This window comes from Lissotriton vulgaris, chromosome 4_1, assembly GCF_964263255.1.
Source record: "Lissotriton vulgaris chromosome 4_1, aLisVul1.2, whole genome shotgun sequence".
NCBI lineage: Eukaryota > Metazoa > Chordata > Amphibia > Caudata > Salamandridae > Lissotriton > Lissotriton vulgaris.
Genome location: NC_141691.1, coordinates 1138912676 through 1138934528, shown reverse-complemented (window position 1 = coordinate 1138934528; position 21853 = coordinate 1138912676). Strand labels below are relative to the sequence as shown.

At 42.7% G+C, this 21853-nt stretch overlaps 1 protein-coding gene across 2 annotated transcripts in view; it reads right to left on the bottom strand.

The window, feature by feature from the left end:
* Positions 1 to 21853, bottom strand: part of BASP1 (brain abundant membrane attached signal protein 1) — a 226637-nt gene that overhangs the window by 97957 nt on the left and 106827 nt on the right. For both annotated transcript variants that reach the window (XM_086965392.1, XM_086965391.1), the window contains exon 2: positions 5310 to 5370. The gene's annotated coding sequence lies outside the window, so the exon portion shown is untranslated. The remainder of the gene's footprint in view (positions 1 to 5309; positions 5371 to 21853) is intronic.

Here is a 21853-nt window from a genome sequence, read left to right as displayed (position 1 = left end):
GTGCCTATCACCTGCTCAGAGAGGAAAGGAGTGTGACCAGTCCTGCAGGATGGAAGACTGTGTTCGTGGTTGGGAGAAGAAGGCAGCTGTGTTACCAGTAACAGACCAGGAATCTGCTGATCGACCTGAAGAGACAAGCAATCAGAGTTCTGTGCCATCACAGTCTGAGTTTTCCACTGCAGCACGCAGCGGGCTGCATTAAACAAAATAATAATGAAAATAAAGCCAACAAGTCACCTGTCCAGAATCTCTGCAGTGCCTGAAGACTTGGGGCTGCTGCTGTGAGATGAGGACACCGGTAGTGGGGTAGTGTCCTTGCTGATCTGACCTCCAATTGACAATGGTCCTCAACAGCCCTTGCAAATAGCTGTTCCATAATGAAAGCCGGTCTGTAGCCCAATTTACTGAGCCACAGTAGGATGGGCCCATAGACAGCAGTGCCAAACTACATCAACAACAAGCATTTGCACTGCAATAGGTCTCGCATTAGGAAAGTTTGAGCTATTGGAATTGTAAATGACACATTTTTTAGTTAGGTTTTGTTTTAGAATGGGGTTTCTAAAAGACCCAGGATACGGGCGTCTTCAGGTAAATGATTTAGGTTTGAAGTCTGGGGCTCACCAGCTGCTGCAGGAGGCCTCTCGTCTGCGAGGTGACAGCCGCTTCTAAAACTTATTTTACGTCACGTGACAGCTCTTGTGCAAGCACAGCGCCAAAGTCCAATAAAGAGCTGCATTTGAAACAAGACTTGTGCGTGCAGAAAACTGCAGTGAGGGGGGACTTCCGTTTCCTGCTGGAAGCCCGCGCCCACGGATTGGCTGGCTAGGAGAGGAGCAGTGGTGACGCGGGGCTCCAAAGCCCGAGGGAGAGCCCTGCGGTGGCGACTGGGGGGGTGCGCGCGTGTGTAGCTGTGCATGTGTATGTATATGTGTAGCTGTGTGTCTGTTAGCTGTGCGTGTGTATATGTGTGTCTGCGTGGGTGTATGTGTGTGTGCGCGCATGCGTGAGTGTGGCTGTGTGTGATTGAGAGAGGCTGTGAATGGGAGGCAGGGGATGTGCACGGCGCTGTGCGCACCCTCGAGGACAGATCTGAGACGGAAGAGCGCATGGCCGAACGCTGTCTCAGATTCCCTCGAAAGTGATGACAATAGGTCTTTCGCCGACGCTGGACCTAAAAACGATTGGGGCCTAGAAGTCCATCAGCCCTATGACCCTTCCCAAACAGTGTCTGACAGCAGGATATGTGTTGTGTTAGTGTCTCCTCTGAGAACTCCACTTCTCCCTTGCGACTACCCTCAAAAGTAGAAAGAAATTATATTGGTCGATTCCTACTGCCGACCTCTCTCATTTTATGTCCCACATAAGCGAAAAATGTCTGCCCACCCTTCTCTACCTGCCTCAATGCCCTAGTCACTACTCCCTCAAAAAGTAAAATAATCGGTATTCGGTCAGCCTCCCCTCCTCAAGCACTGCTCTAGTTCCAGCCTTCCACAGAGTTCACTGCTTCATGCAGTCAAACTTAGCCTCTCAATCAGACTTTCTGCTATCAAGCAGACACCCATCTAGAGTCAGCAATGGCAGCTTCCGTCAATTAAAAGTGGTGGAGCATGACGGGGGCGGGGGGAAGAGTATGCCAAAATAAATTAAGAAAAAGTACTTACTGGGACCTCAGTGCTCTTCTGCTCCTCTCCCGGCACACTGCACAGACACCTAGATTCCTCTACACCAATCCAGACGCTGTTATAATGCTTGTAATACTGTTACCCAGCATCAGAGAAGCGCTGGGATCAGTCTGAGCGTGCTGGTTGGACGCTCGCTCAGGGACAGGGAGATGGTCTCTGTTCTCCACCACGCCCTACGACTCGGCTTAGTGGAAAATAAAATAATTTTATTATAATTTTCCTTTTCTTGTTTTCATCTGGAGAAGCCGCCGCTGAACTTACGGCTGCAGGCAGTTCTACAGTCTACGAAGAGGTAGTACCATTTCTATTTCTTTATTTCAGTGAATCGTATAGTGCATGGCAACCCAAAGAAGGTTTCACAGTGATAGAAATGGCAGTATTTGCAGGTTTCTATAAAAAGAGAAGCATGTGCTGGGAGCTTAAGACCAAGAGTCCAAAATGACATACAAAAAAGTCTGATCTACCGACGGTCCCTAAAAACATGCCTTGGCAAATGGCGGTGACTGGTGTCAACTACCTCCTGCACCTTAAGATACCCCCAACCCATCTATGCCCATCTGGTAAATGACGGCACTGGGAAAACATGTAATTGCCTTTTTTTAAACTGTGTATGCTACTGCTAGTAGATTTCTAGGAGTAGAAAATGGAGGGATCTATTGAAACTTGAGAAACTGCAGAAGGCAGACAGCGCAACATAGCCATGTGAATGGCGGTCCGTACACTTTGAAAACACCTTTCATATAATATCACACGTAAGATCATGGGAGTGACAAAAAGAGGGGAGCAGGGAGAAATAGCAAGGGGATAGATCATGGTCAGGCAGAAAACAGAGGCACATCACAACATTCACATGCTTCCTCGATCTACACAAATCCATTACGGCTATGCCATTAATTTTTGGAAAGCTCCTCATGATGAATTATCCCAATTTTAGTGTGGGGCCCAAGAGAAGATGATGGTAATGGAACGCACAAGGAGTTCTTCCCAATGAAGGTGTTCTATTGGAATATCGTTTTTTTATATTGCCCTGCCAAAATATATACACTAACTTAGTTTTACGGCAGGAGAGGTTGAGAAAGCGATAGAGGGCACGGCAGGGCGTAAGGCCCCAGGCCCTGACGGTGTGCCATCTGACATGTATAAGGTTAACCCCAAATATTGGGCGAAAATATTGACTAATGTTTTTAATACATCTGCTGAATCAGGGTTCCCGAAATCATGGTCCTGTTCAATTATAATCCCTGTGTTTAAGAAGGGCCGAAGGGGAGACCCCAGATGTTATAGGCCAATATCTTTACTAGATTCTTCTATTACAATCTTAGGGAAGGTCATTCTAGCTAAAATAACAGACTGGGCTACGGAGAAAGACATTTTATCTAACGTCCAGTATGGCTTTAGATCAGGCAGAGGGACGGAGGACCAATGTCTTAATTTACATTTAATTATAACCAAATACACAAAGGCTGCTAAGGGCTCAATTTTTTGGGGTTTCATGGACTTGACCACGGCCTTCGACCTAGTAAACAGGTCGAGGCTGTGGACCATGCTGTTGGACCTAGGCCTTGATCGGTCCATGGTGTATTTTTTAGCCGAGTTACACAGAGATTTGAAAGCCTCTATAAGGATGACGCAGGAGGTGAAATGCACCACAGGTTTTATATCAGGAAGAGGGGTGCGCCAAGGCTGTATCTTGGCCCCTATGTTGTTTACGTTATATATAAATTCCGTGGAAGACCATTTGTTAACGGCGACACTAGACATTCCGCGTATGGGAGGAACGCCCATTCCTGTACTCCTATACGCGGATGACTCCGTTTTATTGGCACGGACCCCCCCCCCCCTTGGTCTACAAAGACTATTAGACTCCTTTGGTGATTTTATGAATTCACTGGACTTTGTGGTCAATAATGGTAAATCGCACATTATGTCATTGGGTGCGAGGAAAAACAGTATTAAATCGTTTTATTGCAACAACGCAGCAATCTCAAGAGTGAAAGTTTTTACGTATTTGGGGGTTGTGTTTGACGACAAAGAGCACTGGGCTCCGCAACTCTAAACTAAGGTAAACGCTGTGAGAAGCTCTGCCGCTGTAATATTAGGTTTTGCAAAAAGATTGGGGGGAAAGCCGTGTGAAGCAATCCTAGCCATATACAAAGCAAAAACCATCTCAATCGCTAGGTACGGGGCTGCAATATGGGGGTACACAAAATCTGATTCCATTCAAAGAGGAAAACAAATTTCTTCGTGCCCTCCTAGGCCTCCCACAATCTACAGCGACTTTTGCGGTTCACCTTGAGTTGGGGATGGCTACATTTCAGATATAATAAATATGGCCCCAATCTTATTAAGGATTAGAACCTGGTTGAACCCCAATCTTACCCTGAACCATAAGATTCTCAAGGACTGCATGAAATTAGAGAAAATGAAGGATATCCAGTATCTGTCCTATATCAAAATGACAACAAGGAAATTGGGGCGCCCAGAGATTTTCTCCAATCCTGAGGGCCTGAGCAAAGCGGACCTAAACTGGGTTAAAACTAATTTCATTAGGTTCAGTGAGTTAGAGCGGGAATCGGAAGAGTTAAGTAAACCCACAGTCAGGGCCCATTACATGCTCATTTTGTCTCTAGCCATGCAATCGTACCTTTCCATCGTTACGATCTCTTTTAATAGATGGCTATTAACAAAATTTCGGTTTAACCAGATCCATTTGGTATTAAGTGAATCAAAGGGATGGAGTAGGCCTGAGGATGCAGTCCCTTGCAAATGCAATGATCACTCCCCCCCAAGACACTATCGGCCATATGCAAAGGGTTTTGCCCATTCTGTGTCTATGGGAAAATGTGTTCATGTATATGGCCCTATGCATTTTATGTTTTTTTGTCCTTTGTATTATGAAGCCAGAAAAAGGTTTATTTTTCCATTGTTAAAAGAGAAGATATTTCTGCAGTCTAAACCTGCATTACTGTACTTACAACTAATGGAATTCCCTGTAATCATGTTTGGTGTTGCAAGTTTTCTATTCGCATCTATTCGCAGTAGGAGGATTAGACTGGCAGCCCAACAGGAGAGGGATCATTCGTCATCATAAGTGTATTGAAAACGACTAACTGATTTCTATTGTGAAACTGTTTTTTTTTATTATTTTAAATGAAATTTTATGAATTTTGGTACCATTTTTAAAAACTATGTATAGTATACTTTTATGATTTTTAATAATCGAATAAAGTGGTTTCTGATTCTGATATACACTAACCCAATACTGCAAAAGTAAACCTATGTAGGCAAGTATACATTTACTCTTAACTCCACCTCTGTGTAGCTTTTCCATTATGGGTGCAATATAGATAGATCTTCATGGAACATAGATGTGGGATTAAGAATGAAAATCATTACTTTCCTTCACAATATTGTGGGAGTTGATATTGTGGCAGGCTGGCCTTACTAACTATTTAAACCCCCAAACACTTACCATATAGCTAATCGATTGAAAGGAAATAATACTTGCGGAAATGGCAAACAATAACCTTGTTCTAGCAAATGGAAACAATTGCGTATAATATAACTGGTTCAAGAAACAAAAATGTAAAACAAATTGCTATTGAAAAAAAAAAAAATACCTCATACCTTTCTCTATGGAACGATCAGATCCACAGATGTCAAATACCTTGCCCCTCCAGCAGGAGGCCTGTAAGGATAGAAAGGAAAATAGATAAATTAACAATATTTACTGTGCATACAACAATCTCAAACTGGCACAGCACCTACAACAACAGTTTATTCAATGATGTAGGGGAGGAGGAAACTAAAACGTTTGACACGTAAGCCTAGCAAGGACTGCAGGAGCTTCGGGAGGCATCCCTTTTATTACTACAAGCAAAGGGTGACTCTTCTGGTTTTCCCAGCCTAACATGATCAGGAAGCAAAACTAACCACTACGCCACACCATACCAGACCAAGACCTTAACATTTCCCTTACCCATAGAATGAATTTGCATCAAAGGGGTGGCCAATTGAGAGTCTGTGTACACAAAATCATTTGAATATGCAAACTGCAAAACACATTTTCAAGGACACACCCAAAATTAGCATTTACGCAAACATGACCAGGATGAAGGTTCTGAAACATAGTGCGGGGAGGTGCTCAGAGTGGAGGACTGCGGTTCTAGGACAACTGTGCTAGAATACCCTCTCCCTCGATAGACCGAGTACACAGCCTTACATTGAATGTGCTTTACGATCGGCCGCAATGCAGGCCTCTTAGCGGAGCAGAGACAAGAACAACTTAAGCATAACGCCTAGATGGCGTGCAGCTGCCTTTTGAATAATTTGGAGTTCTAAGTGAAGCCTTAGATAATCTAAAACACAATACACTGCCTTAGTCCAGGAGAGACGTGATAAACCCTGTACAATGTTCTTTCGGGCAAAAGTCAAAGAATCCAACTCAGGCCCCTCAAAAGTCTAAAGCACCAAGCAGACACTGAATTGCTCGGATAGTCAAACCTAAATTCAATAACCAGCCATACTCTTAAATTCTTTGCCACTTGTCTGGCTGCAATCAGGGGCCCAAGTGTCTCAGGCAACCGGGAGGGACCCACGGGCAGCAGGGCTGATTCCCGATTCTAAGAATCTCTTTTGACCCTACTGTGAGTTCTTTGACAAATTATCGGACTAACCTGGGTCTCCCTTCCCAAACCCACTAAAACTAGGAGTTGCCACAAATGAGTTTGAGGAGTGTCTGGCAAGGTAGATCATGGACTGAAGGTCTGGCAAATGCCCCGTGTGGATATTTGGCAAAACACAGTAAGAGTCATCGTTTACATGCATATGCCTTGTATAAACAGGTTTATCGTCATGCCCAGTATGTATATTGACATATGCTCTGTCAATGCAGAGGCAAAACACAGTCAAGGAAAGGACTTAACGGCTTGGTATTCCATATAAAGGTCAAGAAGATAAGGTGCACATACTCCTTTTCTTAGTTTATCAAAACGACTTGCCTTAGGTTTGTGGTGCGAGTCTGGGCACACGCCTTCTTTTAAGAAGAAAGCAGGCAGAGTATAATAATCAGTACTTTTAAAATTACAGCGCAAATATACAAGATGAAATATCAATTGAATAAAATATTCAAGATGAACACATATTGATGAAGGGGAGGCATTCAGAGGGCATGTCATGGGAGGGGTGAAGCAGAGAAAGTGCAGGGAGAAAACTAAGACCTGAAACGAAGAACGAATTATTTGCAGCAGTCCTGCAGAGAGCTAATGTTCATAATGGCTTTCAGATGGAAACTAAGGTCTTCGGTCTAATGCTTCTCTGCCTAGCTTCAAGGCTTCTATGCAGGAACCATGGAACCATTCAACAGCGAAAGCCCCAGGAACACACAACACCAAACACTTGTAATACAAATGTTCTCTCAAAACATAAAATCTATTTGAAATTCATCACAACACGTACAAATTGGCGGGAATGTTACTAAAGCTTTTTCTTGAATGAGGAGTGGCATGGGCTTTTGTTACCTTATGCGCTCTTGGTCTAGGTGGAAAAGATGCTCTTGGGCGGGGTGGCAATTGTTCTAGAGCAGGGACTTAGTGCTCAGAATGGGGAGCTAAACAGTCACACTCAATTTCCATGGCTAGCATAACTGAATTTCAGTTATCTGGCTACTAAAATTGTTCTTGCCCACTACTACCTGTGCTGAATCGGTTTGCGCTTTCACGTAGGTCCCCACTGCCGTAAGATGAGGTCCATCTTGTGGCATAAACTCCATTGCAAATCCAACATAAACTCCAGTCTACAGCCAAATAAAGGATGCTGGAACTTTGGCACTTCCATCTCTTGCTTCCGCACCAGAGTGGTTTCAATTCCACTGACAGAAGAGGACCTTGGATTCCTTTTACAACCGAAAAGTTGTCCATACAATCTGTTACCACTGCAGTTTGCATATCAAACTGAGACAATATCAAGGAACCTTCGGACTGCTGTCTGAATCTTGCACTCAGCCTTCCTTCAAATAATGCTCTGGCCATACTCTGCAACACTATTTGAAGAATTATTGAGGTAAAGTCATCCTTTTTACTGCTTGGTACCAAATGACTGACTGTCCCTGGGCTCTGCCTAGCCAGGAGCAAGACCAGTGTAATGTTGAAAAGATGCTTAGAATACAGTGAAAACACCTACATACACTAGGGTACACTATGGGTTAGGTTACCCCTATGATTGGCATGACCTCTCCTATTAAGCTCCAGAACATAATCGAGGAGGGGGGTTAAAACTGCATTTAAGACACTAGCATATAATAGGGCATGCCAGTTTAGACTCCTGCAGCTTTTCTTCACTTGCATGTGTGCACCGCTGAAGCCAGAGTTCAGTTTAAAAGCAGCCCTGTGTTGCAGGACTGCTTTTAAAATGCAAATTGTGCCAAAACTCTACTTTGATGTTTAGGGCACTTAAAAATTAATAAACTATGTTTGGGCATATTAGGTACCCCTCGGTCTCCCCAAGGTGTCACAGGTATTTATAAGTATGGTCCTTCTAAAACGTTTTTTATATGGCCCTAGGGTTAGTGAAATTGCACATTTCACTCCCCACATAGAAGTGCTTCAGAAAATCGACTTTTGGCCTAGGAGCACTGTGGAGGGAGGATCTGCAAAATTCTTACATATCCAGAACCCCTAAAATCTCCCCTATATGTTTCAGGGGTGTGGGATCCTGCAGCTATAGGCAGGGTCCTTTTAAAAGAAAGATGTTTTATAAGCCCTGGGGTTGGAAAAATTGTCCAAGTCATTTCCCCCAATTCAAATCCCCAGCTACATAGGTTAACATGGCAGGGAGTTAATAAATAATGACTAAGATTAAGGAGACCATAAAAATATAATTCAAGGACTGCCTAGTGGGATATTGATAAATTCAACAACAGGCTATTGTTGAATTTATCCTAATATGTCCAGACAAGAAGTTAAGACTTTGTCTGTAAGCCAAAATTCTGCCTTATAGTGCTCTGACCTGATTTGCCAGAGTGAAGTGGAGTAGCCAGGCTGCTTTGAGGAGATAATACATTACTTCTGGGGTCAGGTAGCCCTTCTGGGAGGAGAAGGTGCTGGGCATAGGAATGCGCCCGCTCCGCTGTTTCCTATCTGTTTTTCTCTTCTTTTCCTGGCTTAAGATGGCCGCCGCAGTTATCGCGAGATTTCGCGGTCAAAGTCTCATTTCCTGTCCTTAAAATGGCCGCCAATGCAGTTCAGTGCTCATTCGTCCCAATTGCCTGATTTCAATATGGCCGCCTCTCGCGAGATCTCGCGCTTACCGCGTTCTTGGAGATCTTTGGTGTTGGCAGTCGTGGTGTATTCCCGCGTCGCTGTTTCTGCAATTCTTTTGTTCGTATTCTTCCTGCTGCTTTCCGCCTTTGTCCACGCTTGTTCCCTCGTCGAGATGGCAATTGCTGCAATCTGCGTCGATCCGTCATCCCGCCTTCGTACGCCAGTTGTCATGTCTTCTCGTTCTCACCCACACACGAGACTCATCACGCAGGTTGGTGTCATCATCTCTTTATTTATCGGTCATACAGCTCAGCCCTTTCATGTCTTCCCTCATCCCCGATCCTGGTCATCTGTCCCGTTTCCGCCCCCTTGACCGGATGTGGTGTCCGGTATCTCTCGTCTGTCCAGCCTGTGCCCCATGGTCCTAATGCCCCCGTACAGGGCATGACGGAGGGAACAGGCTGGAGAAACCATTTTCATTTACATCGTTATCCTCTGCCCCCAGCCAGATGGCAGGTTTAGAGAAGGAATTTGCAGGTGCAAAAGGGAGGGAGATTTTGTAGATGAGCCATCCTGTGGGCTGGTTTAGTTAGCTCTTCTCTCTCTGTTGGAAAATCAGCCATTTAGAATTTTGGAGAAATGGTTGTTAAATTGATGAAGCACACATCAATTAAGTAGAAAGTGGATTTAATATAATAGCAGAGCAGGTACACAGCCAGACAGGTTAGCAGTCAGGAGAAACTGAACACAGAATACAACTCATAGGAACACTGCTCTTTGAAAGAGTATAGCGCCTCACTTGGGAGGATGTGGTCATACCTTGGGGTGTTTACCTGCACCTCATTGGGCAGGAGTGCCTTCATGTTTGACATAGAGAACTTGAAATACGTATTTGCTTGGGGCAGAGCCTCTCAGATCTGCTGCTTCATACAAGAGGAAGAAGGGTTCATGCTGAGAAGTTTGATTTGCACCGACCAGGCCATGCACTCTGAGGACTGCGCCTACTGCAAAATCTGGACTACAGCCCTGTGGATCAAACTTGCTTCAAAAGGACTAAAAGGCAGACTTCCTGCAAGCTACAGGTTAACAGAGCTCATCTGGGCCCTCACCACCAAGAATCCCCAGCATGGAGCACTGCCAGTGGATTTGTGTAATGGTTTTATCTAAGTGGATTGTCAGTCAGTCAACAAACTTTATTTTGGATTCATAACAGTGTACACAAATTTCATAATAAAACTACACAATACACAAATAATTTAAAAAAGACCATACAATTAATTTAGCATCCGTAAACATGTTCTCTATCCAGATTTAAAATTCGGTACATACAGGGTATATTAAGAATAAAATCACATAATGAAACCAATCTATACACTGTTCTACTAAAAGTAAGTCATAAAAGTACATAGTGCTGATCAATATCTATTTCTAATTTTAAGCGCTAGTCTGATAAAACTGAGCACAGCACTACATATAGCTGGAAGGCCTCTTATTTTTAATTTGGTCTCTTTGCCAACAGCTTCAGGATTTAGGTAGATGTGGAAAGTATCCCTGACATATGCTAACCATGGGATCTTCGCAGGGTAGTCAAGCTTAATACAGTCCTGCAAAATTTCTTTTGTAAGATTCAGTTCTTCGGAGCTCCATACCTTACTCCAAAGCAACAGAGGGGAGACACGGATAATGTTACTCACAAATTCAAGGCCCACCTCGGCATGATAAAAGATGTTAGAAGTGCCCGGTGGGACAGATAGGAGGCGCTTTATAAATTTATTTTCCATAATTTGTATTTTATTGGGGTTGTGTGTCCCCCAAACACCTGCACCATATATTGCAACAGTGAGGCATTTAGTTTTATACAAAGTTTTTAATTCTGTAATCGGCTTCTGACCCAACTTGCTTGAGAAGGGGAAGAGGGCCTCTATAGATTGCGTAGTCTTTTGGGCACGAGCTGTGATTAAATGATGGTTGAGTCCTTCACAATAAGCTTTCGAGTTTTAACACCTTTCGGTCCACAGACCATTGCAAAAGACTTTGTGAAGTTGACCCTTAGATCTAAACCTTGCATAAAAGCTTCAAAAGGGTTCAAACAGGTTGCATGCTATTGGCTATTGGGGTCATTAGAACCGTGTCGTCATCTGCATAAAATAACATCGTTATCCGTTTACCATTTGCCTGAGGGAAATCTGCACCACTTTCCAACAAGAAGCCTTTAAGACCGTTGGTGTACACCAGAAATAAAAAAGGCGCCAAAATACTTCCCTGGCGGACACCTTCGGTCGATGGAATGGGCTTTGTCTTCTCCCCACCCGGGCCGAAACGGATCCGCACCGATGTGGCCGCATGCAGTCTACGGAGGAGAGTAACCAGCGGTTCTTCAAATCCCATAGACTCCATCATTGACCACAATTTGTCTCTACATACCGTATCAAAGGCACTGGACAAGTCCATGAAAGCCAAGTGAATATAACCATGTTTGGCCTTCATGTACTTGCCCATAATTAATGCCAAGTTAAGGCACTTCTCAGTGGTACCCTTTCCCCTCCTAAACCCATACTGGGAATCCACAATTAATTGGTTTGTCTGAATTGAAGTCCCAAACTTGCAAGGATCATCTCGTAGCTTCCATACCCTTGCAGTACATTTTGGACACTTTGGCACCCTCAAAAGAACAAGTTCCTGAGTTTTTAGGAAGTTTGGAGCAACTTTGTAAAAAGGGTCCAAAAGTGGCCAAGCTGGCGACCACCAACCGAGGCTGCTGAAAAGCTCTGGAGGTCCGGCTTCCAGAATTTGACTGGGCGTAAACTGAAACCCATGCAGGCAAACCCTCACCGAAGCCGGCTAAGTGTAGAGCAGCGAGGGGCCCTGAAGAAAAAGAAAAAGCTCTGTAAAAGTTTTTAAGTCTGAACGTGGGAGAGGTGACCGGGACCAACCGCGACAGTCAAAGCACCCACCTTCAACTGCAAGCCGGCATGGTTCATCCCACTGGAAAGATCCGGAGGTCTGACTTCTACAAGCTTGACCGGCAGATTGTCGCAATGCAAGCCGACGAACCCTCAATGAATCCGTACTGGCTGAGAGCATCCAGGGACCCCGGGAAGACAAGCTGTAGAAAAGTTTCTAGGTTCGAAGGTAAAATCTCTGACCAAGACAGGTAGCCGCACAGGGCTCCAAAGCAGTTGGCCTGAAACTTTGTCCCAGTCTAGCGCGACCAGATGTCACCATAGGCACTATAGGTTTCTATGGTCTATATACTGCTAAATGTTTTTAAAAATATATATATATATATATATATATATATATATATATATATATATATATATATATATATATATATATATATATATCGCAAAGAAAGCCCTCCTTCCACTTCCACTGAAACGGCGGCGAAGAAAGAGAAACGAACCACTTCTTTTCTCAGGCAAGATGTTTATTTACAGCCTAGCAGCAGTCAAACAGATGACGCGTTTCGGGCTTTGGCGCCCTTGTTCACATATATATCTCTGGTTCCCTACATTGGACTTTTTTCCCCGTTGGTTTCACTTTTAAAATAAATATTATTTCGGATTTTTATAAATTGGCATTGGATTTTTATTGTGTTTTGTACCTTAATTATTTACTGAATTGGTGTTCTTAAGTGCTTTACATACCTCTCTGAAGTTAAGCCTGCCTGCTCGCAGCCAAGCTACCAAGGGTTGAGCATGGGAATGATTTTCTATTTTGAGCCCTAGATTGCGTTAGTGGCCTTATTGCCAGTGACAAATGTAAATTTGCCAATACTAATAACCCATTTGTTCACGTTTTATATAGTCCCTTCTAAGGTCAGGATGTTTATGGCACTTTCGGACACCCGAACTATCAAAAAACTACAGCTGAGTGAAGAGAATTGCTTTCTCATGACTGATAACTTTGACTTCCACACAGTGTTCTAAAAGGGGAGCTGTCACGATTAATGATCTTCAAGCTCTACATGGAGATTAAAAAAACATATTTTGTGACGGCTGGCGTTTTAAGGAAAGTATTTGCAAAGGAAAATTAGGTTTCTCCAAATAAGCTTCAAATAACAGTTCAACCGCTCAATTACGCTGTGGTAAAACTAGATTCAGGCAGGGGCGTAACTAGCCCATGGATGCTAATTAGAACCTCTCTCACCACAGTCAAAATTACAGCCTAAAATAGAAAGAGAAACTTAATGGAAATCGGTCAATTTTTCACATGCATACATCCCGGTATGAACAATGGGGATTCATACTTCACTCTAACGATCTGTCTCACACGAGGTGGAGGTACGGAAAGAAAGGACAATAATATATTGCCACTGGACTATGAAACATTTTACAGTCCCCTAAAACTCATGCTCTAAAAATATTACATCAAAAATATCGGACAAAGTACCAATAAAAATCATTCGAAAAATTGTGCACACATTTCTGGGACCCCGCATCTGTTCTTATGTTAAATATGTAGAAAACATTCATGGAATTGAAAAGAAAACTAGGGGAAGAGTAGTAAAAAGGAAACTTCATTTCCTATTGCCAGAGGGTATTGCCTGATAGAAGCTTAATAGCAGATAATTCAGCACAGCTGTTAGCGAGACAATGACAAGCCACATTCCATTTAATTTGGATAGTTTCCAATGGTCTTGAATCTGCTTTCAATCATATAACATCTTAGTTCGTCTCCCAAATCCAAACTGCCTTATTTTTTCAAGGAGTTGCAGGATCTAGACTTATTGTCAAAGTTCTAACAACACACAGTTGTTGTCTTGTGCTTGCACAAACCACAAATGTCACAAGCCCATCTTTTTACATCTTTGCTGGCTTAGTTGAATTGCACGAGACACTAGGTTTCCCTATTGAAGGGATAACAAAACAAAAAAACACTTGCTAATGTACCACCATGTGGGATATATCAAATTACAATAAACTTGTATATACGTTGTTTGCTGCTGGATGAATATATTGTGCAAAGCAGCTTCCTGAATGAACAAAGTGCTGTTGCATTAAAACCAAGTGTAGGCACCGCCCCTTACTCAACTTAAGTTGGGTCTTGAGTCAATGAAAGACAATGTATTAAAAAAATATATGAAAATGAAGGACCGATAAAAACAACCACATAATAGAATCCTATACTTGAAAGAAAGACCATCTTCGTTGGGAGTGAGCGCTGAAACAGGCCCACTGGCCTCATCCTACCACAGTGCAACTCAAATTCAATAAAGCTTTATTCGATTTGTAAAACAGAATCATAAAAGCATACATTTAAAAACATAATAAATAGCTTCCAATGCATATGGATTAAATGGGTTAAAAGAATTAAAAAATAGAAAGAATTTTGTTCTTTTTACAAAACTATTTACAATAAAAAGATATAAAATCCTTTTCAATAAGGGCGCTCTGCTCCTAATCATTCAATACATTCATTATAAGCTACTGGTCGCATTGTCTGGGCCTAATAAATTTGTTCTTTTTACAATACTTTTTACAATAAAAGAGATATAGGTTCCTTTTCAATAAGGGCGCTGGATTAATTATAAAACTACTGGTCACATTGTCTGGGCCTAGTGAATACATTGGTTCTAGAATTACATCAAGTTCCTGAGTCTAACAATCTCCTTTAGATAGGTAGATACGACTGATGGCATATGCGTTATCTAAGGTTTTCAGTTTATTATAGGCCCCTCTGCAAGATTGTAGACCCCAGGACTTTAGTAGAGGCTTCAGCAGTCTTTCCCTTGGATGCCGATAGAAGCTGCAAAATAATATACAGTGAATGTTGCCCGTGTGATGTTATCACACGGGCAGAGTTTTATGTCCCTTGTTCAATCATTACACTGTGGGAAGGTAATTAGTCTGAAGAATGTATCCGTGCGGAAACGGGTCAGAAGCATACGTGTGAAGGGTGATGGTTCTAAAAGCAAATACTGCTGTACCCAGTCAACAATAGTGGTTAGCTGATTTTCTGCAACCATACTTTTGCCCTTTTCTACCCGCCATCTTTTGCTATCCAGATATTGTAAAAGCAGTTTTTTTCAAGCCAGGTCTGGGCCCCATCACCATACTTACAGGATTGGAGAAGTATTCCGGGTGCCCAATGTCTGAGCATTTCCCTTACATATTTGAGCCATTTAATATTGTCAGCATCATCTAAAACCAGGCAATCCTTTATAACTTCTCTGTTTAGACTTGTGCCTGATTTTACCCAAACATTGTGCCAGAGCAGAACTGGTGAGGATTTTATAGTATCCAAAATGTATGAGAGACCTAGTTCGTTATGAACAACATATATGGCTGTACTCTTGTGGGTTGCCAATAAGTAGCGGAGGAAAAAATTCTCGGAGCGTTGTATAGAATCCGCATGCTCAATCCCCCAGAGACCAGCTCCATATGTACCGGTCGATATACATTTGGCTTTGTAGATCTGTAGGAGTTCTCCAACGTGTCTACCACCCAATCTTTTGGCGAAGTTAGTCAGGGCGCCCGTAGCCCTGGAGAACGCTAAACGCCTTGCTCTTACGGCCGCCTGCCATGTACCCCTTCTATCAAAGTTAATGCCAAGATTGGGGAACCTATCTGTACTCTCCACCTTTCTTCCCTCAAGGAAAATTGGGCATGGTATCCTTCTGTTCCCTGTTCCACAGGACATGGTATAGGTTGACACATTTATGCGTAGACCTCTGTATTTCATAAAATCAGAAAATTTACCTACCACCCTTTGCAGACCTACCCTTGTCTGGGACATTATTGCGGCATCATCCGCATATAAAAGTATAGGTATTGGCGAACCATTTACTGTAGGTTAATCGTGATATACTTCATAAAGGTGTTGGCCAACCGCATTCATGTAGAGGGTAAAGAGCAGGGGTACTAGGATGCACCCCTGTCTAACTCCTCTGTGGATCTGGAAAATATCGGAACACTCACCCCTCCTGCCATATTGGACTCGAGCTCCAGCTACCCTGTAAAGTTCTTTTATGAACAGGAGGATGTGTTTATCCAAACCAATCTCGGAGAGTGTCAGCCAGAGCATTTCGTGGTCCACGTAATCAAATGCGGAAATTAAATTCACGAAAAGATTTCCTTTTTTAGCCTGGGTGTATTTAGCTATTATTAATGCCAGATTGAGTCCCTGTTCTATGGTGCTTTTACCTACTCTAAAGCCATATTGTAGGTTTGATATGACATCGTGCTCTTCCGTCCAAACCTGGATTCTATTTAGGATGATCCTCCTGGCAACCTTCATCAGGCCATCGAGTAGCGAAATTGGACGGTAACAAGTGGGGTCATTTCGGTCCCCTTTTTTAAAGATCGGTACAACAATGGCCTCTGGCAAGGTTGAGATGAATCCGGTAATATTTAAGGAATTGAGCACGTTCTATCTATGGGGACGCAGTCCGGACCGGGTGCCTTCCCTAAGGGGCTTTCTTTCAGTGCCCTGATGACTTCCTCACATTGAAATGTAATGCCCAGGGGAAAAGAGCTAGATGTGTGTACTCCGCAGCACAGACAGCATTTCCTTGTATTAATCCGTGCCCTGCAAGCTCTACTTTATCGTATAGACCTTCAAAGTGTGACCCAGGTTTCGCCTGGGATTACTAGATCTATTTGAGCACCCTGGTTGTTTTGCAGGAAAGGGGCATTTACTGCCTTCCAAAAGTCTGTATTGTCCCTCCTCTCAGATGCTTCGTGGAGAGCCCGCCAGGCCTCTTTTTTTAGTGTTTTTTTCCTGCTGGTTACAGCGGCGCGGTAGGAGCGCCTGGCTATCTGGATGTTTTCCTGAGATCTTGGCGAGGAGTGTAGGGCTTCCTTTAAGGAAGCAAGTGCCCTGGTGCAACTCTTGTCAAACCAGCCTTGACTCTTTCGGGGTATGGCAAGACACCCTTGTTAAGAGTCTTTATTTCTGATGAAATTTTAGTAAAGGAATCAGTGACAGTCTGAGGCTCACCGTTGTAAGAGAGGCATGTTTGAATTTCCTCATAGGTGTTCTTAACTAAAGTATTGAAAATGTTCGCAGGCACCACCTTCTCCCATTTAATGCAATACCCATTACTGCTAGCTAACCTTGGAATCAAGTTATATATGGTATTGTTCTTTGGGTGTACTACAGGGTCTTTAGATACTGTTCTTCGTGACCATTATCCCATTTCTGTCACCATGAAATCTAAAGTATCCCAAATAAGTAGGATCCCTGAGTATCTAGATGATAGGAGCGTGAAATCTATAGTTGAATTATATCCCCTCCCAATAAACGTGGGTCAAAATGGTTTAATTGGGGAACATAATTCATTAGCAAATGACAAGATGAAATGGGAAGTCAAGTTGTTCAGAAGGTCCCCTAGTTTGGAGTGATAAAAGTGGATCGGCGCCTCTTCCTTAGAGTCACCCAGACCGCAGACCCCCGCCTGCCCCGTGGACAAAGAGGGCAATTAAAGTCCCCTAACCACAACAGGGTCATGTCTCTCTCCATCTGCTCCTCTAAATTTGAAAGATTTAACATAAGATTCTTTACAACAGACTCAATAAGTGGGTTTGGGATGTTGTTATAGAAGTTCACTAGAGTCATGTTTTTAAGACTCCCCAAGATGTAACAATGATTTGGTAAAATTCTGTTGTAGAAAACTTTACAGTTGACAGTCCTGCATTGGACGAGATGTAGGTACATAGCCCCCCCTTGTGTCTACCATAAAGGCTGGGGATGGCTGGGGTATGAAAGGTTTTATATCCCAGGATATGTAATTCATTACTAGTCCACGTTGCTTGTGTACAATTTCTAGCCACAGTGAGTTAGTGATTTTGTCCGACAGACCTGCCACATTCCAACTTAAGATGTTGTTAATGGGTGGTGTCTCTATACTTGAGATACTGTTATCTATCCCTGCTTTAGGGACCTCTACAAATCCCGGGATTAGCGTGGGACTTATGGGCAGTGAGTGGCCATTATAATGTATTAGGTTATTGGTTATAGGTGTTGTGACTAGGTGCACCTTACTCGAATTACAAAGGTCGGCAGTTATAGGAATAATGTTAGAAGCCGTATTTACGTCTAGAAAATTTGCAAATTCCTTATCCTGGACCTTATGTGATTTTTTCAAAGATGGGCTAAGACGATTGGGATGTTGTCCCTTATTTCTAGTCTCCCCGAGTTTGGTATTGGCCATAAGTTCATCGAGGCCACCATCAGTGGCAAACAGGTTGAAGTTACGCAGGGAAGCCTTGTTTGCATAGATTCTAACTTCTTTCCTTCCCCAGAGCCCTCTCCTGGAGATGTCCTGTTCAATGGAGTTTGTTTCGGCCAAAGAAATAATGTGGTCTGTCGTTATTGGCAGTTCATCATCGTAAGTTCCCTTAGGGGCCGCTAGTGTTTCTATGAGCTCAGGTGCAGAATGATGCATTGACTTCTCTTTAGCGACTCAACTCTTCTTTTGTTAAGGTGCACACAAGGCCTTAGAGCATACAGGTGCAAAAAATATTAACAAGCATTTCACATGTCTGAAAGAGCAACCTTATGTATACAGATCACAAATACACAAAGAAGGTATTTATTATAAATATATTATACTACAGGGAGAAACGGTAGTTAGAGGCTACTCATGTGTCTGTAGAGTAAAACCCCATTATTTGCCCAATACTAGTAGCCTCCTGTAGACATAAGGCCCATCCTGTCACAACGATAGTAAACAATTCATTGATGCTGAAGAACCAATGCCCATAGTCAGCCCATGATTAAGCTCATCCGACAGAAGTCAAGGTCTCAAAGGGTTCAATAAATGAAATTCAAATGATATGGAAAAGCAAGTCACCAAGCACTAACAGGAGGGTTATCTAAGTGATTTTGAAAACGCATTCAGAACTGGTGAGGAGAGACAGGTGTGCGCTTTCTTCCAATGAGGGGAAGGGGGAGCTAGTATTGAAATAGTCATCTACACGCTGGCTACACATCAATAATGACTATTTTAAGGTCAGTCTTTCATCTTTTGGAGTTACTCTCTGCCACCCACACCTGCCCGAAGGACATGTGGTCCAGTATGGCCCTACCTCCAAGGAGAGAAGTGAGACCAATAATATGGCCAGATAATAGTCCACTTCTTGCAGTGTGGGGCCGGCACCAGTCATTTTAATCTGGGAGTAGGCTAGATCACAAGCACAGGCTGAATGAAGCAGTTTTTCATGAGCACAACCTCGTATAAATATGTGCTACTGGTAGAAAATTCGAGTTACGGAACGAACCACTGTGGTACTGAACATCAGGTACCTGCACTCCACCTTCACTGGTGGCCCTGAGTGATTGGTGGTGCTGGGCTGAAACAGCGGGACTCCAGACTGCACTGTACCAAACAGCTATATGACTTAGTTGTGGAGCAAATGTGTACTGACAGGATAAATACAGTGTTACACAGAATTATTTATTCAGTTAGCCATTCAAACAACTCAAAATTCGTTCAGCGGATAAATGTAACAAATGTAATGTGCCAAAAACAGGCTGACATGAAGCTGTTGGGTGAGTTGACATATGGCAGGGGAAGTAAAATGAAAATAAATAAAAGGAACAACTGATCTTGCGCTCGCCACATCGCAGAGTCGGCGATTCAGCGAGCGCAAGGTAAGTGGTTTTATTTATTTAATTTTACTTCTCCCATCATATGTCGACTTTCCTGCCCACCACCCTACCCTGCCCCCAGTCCGCCCCACAGCTCTTACTGGTGTCAGTCGCTACTGCTAGTGGACAGAGCAGTAGACCCAAATATTTGTCCACTTTGCACCTTTCTAAAACACACTTACCAAATATGCATCACGCAATGCAATGCTACAAACCATTCATTTGCCTGGATTAAAACATGCAATATTTGTGTGAACTTTGTGTATCCAAAATGGTGGCTCAGATATGGATCCATTTGCATTGACCGACTTCATTCCAAGGACTAACTCTTCACCAGTTTGAACTTGCACCTTGTGACTAATTGGGAGTTTCTCTTCCCGGTTGCTTGCTTGCAAGGAGCCTAGTGGCTGCATTCTCATTAGTCTCTTTGCCATTTTGGGAAGCCTGTATTACTGCACTGTCACAGTCATCTGCTCGGGAGTGTAACTGCCAACTTTGAGTGTCCCGATTCCTCCAAATGATGGCACCAAAGCAACAACTCAATGTTATAGGCCTAGAGTAACCACACCCTCCTCTGCAACTTCACCGTCTGCAGTAGTATCATGGGTACTAAAAAGCGGGAAGGTGGGGGGAGCATACCGCAACTCAACTAATCAGACAAAAGTATGAGGTAGGTCATCCAGCTTGCACCAATCTTGTGCTTGTACTGAAATGAATAAAACGTTTGTATTTTTTATAATGGTTTGTAAAAGGTCTATAACACACAGAAAATTACACTGAATTGTCAGTCTTACCTAATTTACTATTAATTAATTAGGCTGAAAGACGAACTTATAGGAATTAGGTGGTATTATGCAGCCATTGAGTAAAAGCAACAGGTTCAGACAGTCTGTGGAGCAACTGTTGGACGTTGCGTTAACTGGGTATGCAGGGAAGGTGTGATAGTTTTGCACATTTGTTTCATTTGAAGGATTGGTGTCAGTACAACGCGGTTTTTTACAACGCATTCCGTTACATCGGAATTTTTACAACGCAGGATCCATTACATCGGATGCCATTACAACGCATGGCATTACATAGCAGATGCTATTACAACGCATGGCATTACATCGTAAGTATAGGTAAGTATACCTTTTTTTAAAAAAATGTAATTAAGTTAATTTTATTATTTTAATTTTATTAATTTAATTAAAATACATTTTAAAATAGTAATTAATTTAATTTAATAAAATAAAATCTATTTATTTAATTTAATTTTAATAAAAATTGTAATTAATTTTATTTAATTAATATAATGAAATTAATTTAAATATTTTTTAAAATGTAATTTAATTAAATTAATTAAAATAATTTATTTAATTTAATTAATTTAATTAAAAAATGTAATTAATGTAATATAATTAATTTAATTTAATAAATATATTTTAATTAATTTAAAAATGGTAAATATAATTTAATTAGCCCTAAACACAAACCTACCCCTACCCCTGAACCCTAAAATACCCCTGTACCCCAAAACCCAAACCCTGCCCTAAAACCTAAAAACACCCCTGTACCCCAAAACCTGCCCTAAAACCTAAAAACACCCCTGTACCCCAAAACCCAAACCCAGCCCTAAAACCTAAAAACACCCCTGTACCCCAAAACCCAAACCCTGCCCTAAAACCTAAAAACACCCCTGTGCCCCAAAACCCAAACCCTGCCCTAAAATCTAAAAACACCCCTGTACCCCAAAACCCAAACCCAGCCCTAAAACCTAAAAACACCCCTGTACCCCAAAACCCAAACCCTGCCCTAAAACCTAACACCCCTGTACCCCAAAACCCAAACCCAGCCCTAAAACCTAAAAACACACCTGTACCCCAAAACCCAAACCCTGCCCTAAAACCTAAAAACACCCCTGTACCCCAAAACCCAAACCCAGCCCTAAAACCTAAAAACACCCCTGTACCCCAAAACCCAAACCCTGCCCTAAAACCTAAAAACACCCCTGTGCCCCAAAACCCAAACCCTGCCCTAAAACCTAAAAACACCCCTGTACCCCAAAACCCAAACCCAGCCCTAAAACCTAAAAACACCCCTGAACCCCAAAACCCAAACCCTGCCCTAAAACCTAAAAACACCCCTGTACCCCAAAACCCAAACCCTGCCCTAAAACCTAACACCCCTGTACCCCAAAACCCAAACCCAGCCCTAAAACCTAAAAACACACCTGTACCCCAAAACCCAAACCCTGCCCTAAAACCTAAAAACACCCCTGTACCCCAAAACCCAAACCCTGCCCTAAAACCTAACACCCCTGTACCCCAAAACCCA